The sequence below is a fragment of the Myotis lucifugus genome, unplaced genomic scaffold (genome assembly GCF_000147115.1).
Source record: "Myotis lucifugus unplaced genomic scaffold, Myoluc2.0 scaffold_9011, whole genome shotgun sequence".
NCBI lineage: Eukaryota > Metazoa > Chordata > Mammalia > Chiroptera > Vespertilionidae > Myotis > Myotis lucifugus.
Genome location: NW_005880059.1, coordinates 1 through 6,576, shown reverse-complemented (window position 1 = coordinate 6,576; position 6,576 = coordinate 1). Strand labels below are relative to the sequence as shown.

The following is a 6,576-nucleotide window of genomic DNA, read 5'->3' as shown; positions in this document are numbered from 1 at the left end:
AAGGAGAAGAATCTGGGGACTACATTTACAAACCAGGACACCTGGGGATAGCAGGTATGAGAGCCTTTTATGTAAATGTGAGCTGTGTTCAGATGTAGAACTGGGAACACTTCAATCTGTCCAGGACCATCTCCCTAGTCCCTCCTATCCCATCCCCAGGCACTTAGAAGAGTGACTAAGCCTGGTGGTTAGCAGTTAACATTTACAGCACATTGACATGGTATGGGGAGAACAAGATAACAACAAGAAAGGTACTGTGGTCTCCTGCTCTGGTGGGAGGTTGTGTCCTGAGGGATCTGGAAAAAGGGGATTACTCTGACATTTCCAAGACATGTTATTGCATGTGCAGAAAGACAATAGACAGGCTCAATTAAGGTAAAGATTTCCCTTTGTCAAGAAAGATGCTGGCTGAGTACCTCACAAACTGCCATAACTCGCTTTTAGTTAGGAAGTTTTAATTTCAGACCATCCTATGTAGTTACTTTAGGTCTCTGAGTTTGTAAGGCCCACCAAGCAGACCTCCCACGAGGTTGTCAGGTTTAGTATGTGGCCATTTTTTGTCCACATCTGCAATAATCTTTTTTATTTAAGAGCAGGGACCGTGTTTTTGATTATTGCTACTGCTTAGTGATAAGATGAACACCTGAGACAAACTTATAAATTAACCTAGTTATGAATAACTGGAAAGGAGCAAAGGGAAGGCCAAATTTGATAGGCATTCATTTGTGCAGTCTTGTAAGGAGGCTGCAGTTTAACACTCTCCAGGTCTATTACCCGCAGATTGATAGGGGATGGGACTGGACAGGAGAAGAATATACACATGCCCAGTAAAGTCTAGGTGATATAGGGAAGGTACCTGTCTGTCAGTCACACCTGGGAACAGGTCATTGGCCAGCATAGGCACGGCTACTACAAGGGCATGAACTTTGAGATATTTAATCTCCTAAACAAGGGCATTCTCTCTCTTGTTGCTCTTGCCTCTTATGCTCTGAATTCATGCTCCTGGCTTGTGGGGCTCTCACACTCTTGCATTCTTCCACATAGACCACAGCCATGTGGACCCCACACAATAGACTGATGACCTGCAACTAGCCTAATGCTAAACCGGACCCAACTCCACCATGGAACGGAAACTGGACACTGGCTTTGCTGCTAGCTCTACTGAATCCCCAGGACTGGATTAAGGGAAATGGAACTTCTGAAACTGAGGGATATAATTCCATGAAAATAAGCTTTCTACCACATTTCATCCTCCTATAGGGGCCTCCAGAAATACTTATTCCGATGACACCTCAAGAGCCCTACTCCCACTAGCAAAGGAGAAATACCATCTACAATTTTCTCCAATAACAAAAGGAGATGCTCAATAAAATTTTGTTGAGAGTACCTAGGGAGTCATGGCCACGGGCGGTCCCTGGCCCCCCAACCGGCATGCGGAGGAGGGCAGCCTGCAGCTCCACATCATGCGGCTCTGGGAGTATGCCACCACCCACACCAAGGGGTCTGCATGCGGCTATGACCTGTCCAGTGCCTATGATTACACAATGCCACCCATGGAGAAAACCCTTCTGAAAACTGACATTCAGATAGCTCTTCCTTCTGGGTGCTATGGAAGAGGAGCTCCACGTTCCAGCTTGGCTGCAAAACACTTTATAGACGTAGGAGCTGGTGTTATAGATGAAGATTATAGAGGAAATCTTGGTGTTGTACTATTTAATTTTGGCAAAGAAAATTTTGAAGTAAAAATGGTGACCGAATTGCACAGCTCATTTGTGAACGGATTTTTTTATCCAGAAATAGAGGAAGTTCAAGTTTTGGATGACACTGAAAGGGGCTCAGGGGGTTTTGGTTCTACTGGAAAAAGTTAAAATTCATGCCAAGAATAGAAAATGAAAAATAAAAGAGTTTTTGTTTGGTGTTTTGCACTTCTGTAAACTTAACAGCTTTAGATTCTAACAATATTTGGTTCTCTTATGATCAAGGAAAAAGGTACTCTGTTGGGATCACATTGAGCTTTTTGTGTTTGTCTACATTTGTGTTGTATAAATATTTATGGTAACCTATAGTTTTTTTTAAATCAAATGTACATCAATTATAGATCCCCAGAACCATATTATTTAATTCACTAAATGCTTCCCATTCAACAACTTATTCTTCAGTTTGCTTTATAAATCATAAGCAAAGCCTTTTATTCAATAAATTTAAATTCTTTCACAGATACAAATGATTATTGTAAACTGAACTAAAAGATAATAAAAAGTTAAAGAAATAAAAAAAATTTTGTTGAAGGAACAATTAATACTGCTCTAGCCACTCAGAGAAATCCAAGAGTAATTGCTTTAGTCAAATGTTCACCCCCCACCCCCAAGGGCTGTTATAGATCATTCGAATTTTACTGTAAATATAACATTAAATTTACTTTCAGGTGAAAACTTATATAAGAACTGGAGGCTCGATGCGTGAAATTCATGCACGGGGGCGGAGGGGCCTTCCCTCAGCCTGGCCTGTGCCCTCTCACAATCTGGGACCCCTCAGTCGTAACCACCTGCCTGCTCACTCCTTACCGCTTGGCTCACCACTCCTTACCACCTACCTACTTGCTCATTACCACTTGGCTCACCGCTCCTTACTGCTGCCACCTGCCACCACTGCTGTGCTTGCCAGCCTTGAGCCCAGCTTCTGGCTGAGCGGCACTCCCACTGTGGGAAAGCACTGACCACCAGGGGGCAGCTCCTGCGTTGAGCATCTGCCCCCTGGTGGTCAGTGCGCATCATACCGACAGGTTATTCTGGTCATTCCAACATAATGGTTGCTGGGCTTTTATATATATTTATAGATTTTGAAAGGGACTCTTTCAAGACACCATCTAAAGGGAACTGTGATCTCCCATGTGACCTTTGGAGATGTCAGTCTATGAGTTTGTGCTTATTCAGAATAAGAGCTGATTTGTGAGGTCAACTAAGAAATAAATTAGAGAGGCTTCTGGTGTATATGAAACCTGACAGGTGATGCATTGCTCTCAGCAGTCACTGTTGAGAAACCATGAGTTAGCATCCTTATGACACTCATACTCTCAGCTTTGTTTGTTTTGGCTTTTTGTTCTAAAATACATCAGTGGGCCAATCCCCAGAACTGTGTTTCTATCTTTAACCAGGAGTGGGGAAAAGTGAGCAAAGAGCAAAAATAATTTGGGGTAGATTTCTTAACTGATCTTAACCTAGTAGAAATGTCTTTTACATGAAAACATTTTTTTCTACAACTCTGGTTATGTTTGGGAAATCACATGCAGGACAGGGTCTTTCTAACACTTAACCATATAAGAAGGGGTGCTGGTCTGATGAAGGGGAGGTAGTCATGGCTGAGATGGGTGTTGGCAGCCTGGAGGAAGCGTGTAAAGGTGTTTATGCTGCAAAACAGAGTCCTGCTGTAAGCCATGATGATACCTGTCTTAGGAAGTGAAAGGTGTTGGTCAAAATTAAAATAGGGGAGAGGGAGAAGGAACCAACTCCTAAGAAAATAGAATTCAGCCTGCCCTATAATCATTGACCATATTTAAAGCAGCCTTCAGAGAGTTTGGAACACATTTTTGGCAGGAAGAAGAGCATGACTCTTATTTTTTTTAATAAAAAGGTCCGTGTTTAGGTACATGGGGAAAGCTCTTTGACATAGACTATTAAGAGTTCATACATCTCCCCAGGCTCTGTCCAGGTGGCGTAGGGGAGCATAGGGCTCTGCCCCCATGATGTACAGTCCCTTTCCACAACGTTGGAGAGAAAGCCGGGCCTTGAGTCGGCGCCTGCATATTCCTACAGCTTCTCAGAGTCCTGTGGACGATGACTGGGGAGACAAACCATGCAGGAAACATCTAGAAAAAAAATGAGTTCATACAGAAGGCATAATGGGGTAGTTTCTGTAAGAACTGAAACACCATTCCATACCTAAACCTTCCTTGATTTACCTTGTCTCAAGTTTGCTCCTGATTGATTTTGCCAACAGACAAGACTGTGGTTATTTTTATTTGTACCCCAGTTGCTATTTCATTTAAGTGAGCCTCCACACTGCCCTATTTCCTAACCACATATAAGGAAAGCAGAACAAAGGGCTAATAGCATGATTCTATGTCATCTTGTTAGAGTGGATCTAACAGGGAGGATTTCAACAGCAGTGTCACCCCACATTGGTGAATCACTGTTCAAAGTGAAGTGCATTGCAAATTTGAAGTTACTTCAATTAAAGAAGGGCATTTTTTATTGATTTGCATTTTAGAAAACTAAATCTGATTATGGTTATGCCAATTCAATTCCACTCACTTGGCTTCTGAGATGCAATCATAGATGGAGGAGAAAGGGGTGCCATTGAGCCAAGAAGCCCGGGAATGCCTATAATTCAGTCTTTTGAGTGGACGGCGTAGCTGCTGATCTGGGTTTGTCTAAGGGTTGATGTTTTCTCACTTTAATAAGACTTAAATGCGCTTTTCTAATGTTTTAAAACCTGATAAGGGAGTGTGTTGTGTAGGTGAGGTACAGTTGGCCTGCATGTAGAGATGGAGAGGAGTTGAGATGTAGTGTTTTATTGTTAACCCTAGTTTATACTCTTGAACATGGCATATCTAAAGTCACCATCACTGTTACCCTTGCCAATTCCATATTGGATCCTCTGCTTATCTTTGCTTATCCTCACATCTCCCATGCTCATTCAGTAGCCTTTGTCCTGTGGCTCCTTCTGCCTTGAAAAACCTTTCTCTCCAAACTCAGTTAAGCACTTCCCTCTACCTATGTATACTTCTGTCAGACCCTTACCACATGAGTGCACTGACTCAGTTCTCACATGCTAGACCATAGGTGTCCACCCAGGGCAAAACAGCTGCTTTATTCTCCACTGTGCCTGTCACAGTACTGTGATCAGTCAGGAATCAAGTGAGTGGTCAGTCTGTCTCTCCAGGGTTGATGTTTTCTCACTTTAATAAGATGTAAACATGCTTTTCTAATGTCTTAAAACCTTACTGGTAGGCATAAGATGGAATGGGAAGTGGTGGTGAACAGTCATTAGAAAATCCGTGTACAAGAAACTAACTGAGTGACTCACATTTATAAGGAATTATGGGCTGCTCAGAGTACCCGAACCCATAAATTTGGGACTTGGAGGCATGGAGTCAAGTTGCCCAGGAACCTCACCCTCACATCCCTTCAGAACTTTAAGTCAGATAGTTGAGAGGCTGGGGTAAACTGGGGGGGGAAAAGTGATTTTATTTTAGTTTTCTCCCAACACATGCACTGAACTATCTTGGCCAACATAAGTCTTCATTATTCATTCATTTTAGTACATTTTTATCAAGTGCCTACTCTGGGTCAGGTATTGCGCTGGTTGCTTAGGATACAGCCCCAGTTTCAAGGAGGTGTCTCCGGCTTCTTGTGGGAAGAGAGGAGGAGTAAACAGAACATTGCAATTCACTGGAGACCATGGTCCCCCAAAGTGAACAAAAGCACTTAGTTTATATCCCACAGGGCCTCCTATCTGCTTTGTAGACAGGAAGATCTGCTGCCCTTTGCCCCTTTCTATGTAAACAAAGGCTTCATGGTGCAGTCTGAACCATTTGTGCCACCACTGAGAGAATGCAAAGCCAGGGAGAAATTATTTGTTGTGGTAGGTGTATTTGGGGTGGGAAGCTTGAAGAATTTGGACCACTAATTTTTGCTCTCTACAGAAAATAGAGTTTGGGGATTGAGACAAGGTAGATTTTTGTTGGTCACAAGTGAATCTTTCTAATGTTTATTTGTGTGGGTTTCTAGAAATTCTTGAGAATTTCAGGGACAGAAATGGAATGTCTCTCCTTTGCTTTATAATTACTTAGAAGGGCAAAGATGTGTGTGTGTGTGTGTGTGTGTGTGTGTGTGTGGTATGGGGTGTGGGATAGGGGAAGGGAGGCTGGGAGTAGAACATACTCTTCTCAATTAGATCCCATCTATCTCTCAGGTTCCAGTTACTCTTGGTCCACCCAATGCCATTTGCCCATGTATCTTCATAGTAGCTGCTCTAATTTTCTCTGTTTTTCAGACACATCTCCCTTTTCCTTGTTAATTAAGGCTTGCTTCTCCCAAGACAGGTGCTGTTCCATTCTTTGCCCCCCAGGAATACCATTCTCACACCTGCATCATAGTATGCCTCCCCTTGTTTCACAATCTGTCCGTGCATCTGATATAGCCACTAATTTATGATGACGAATGGGCATAGACCACATGGTATTATCATCGCTAGCATGAGATCTGTTCACATTGCAGACAGTCCGATGTTTAAGGCCCAGTTCTACATAATTAGCTATATGACTTTGGAGCAAGTTAGTTAACCATTGTAAGCCTTAATTTCCTTGTCTGTAAAATGTTGACAATAATAGTATCTACTACATAATGTGTTTAGTTATTCAGATAAAATTAGACAATATGCATGCAAAGAACTTAGCACAAAGCTGGGTACTGGGTTGGCACTGAACAAGTGTTACTTGCCTTGATCAAGTTATCACTAAATATTTGTTGTATGACTTGAATATCTCCTTTAGAGTAGTTATTCCTCAGCTGCATT

The 6,576-nt window shown here is 42.4% G+C and overlaps 1 non-coding gene and 1 pseudogene across 2 annotated transcripts; both read left to right on the top strand.

The window, feature by feature from the left end:
* Positions 1-1,432: 1,432 nt before the first annotated feature.
* LOC102418248 lies at positions 1,433-2,013 on the top strand (annotated as a pseudogene). Its single transcript, XR_002827921.1, has one exon. The product of XR_002827921.1 is annotated as a deoxyuridine 5'-triphosphate nucleotidohydrolase, mitochondrial pseudogene (transcript).
* A 1,647-nt stretch (positions 2,014-3,660) lies between these two features.
* Positions 3,661-3,867, top strand: LOC111824849. Its single transcript, XR_002827922.1, has one exon. It is a non-coding gene; the product is annotated as a small nucleolar RNA SNORA73 family (small nucleolar RNA).
* The last annotated feature ends 2,709 nt before the right edge of the window (positions 3,868-6,576 follow it).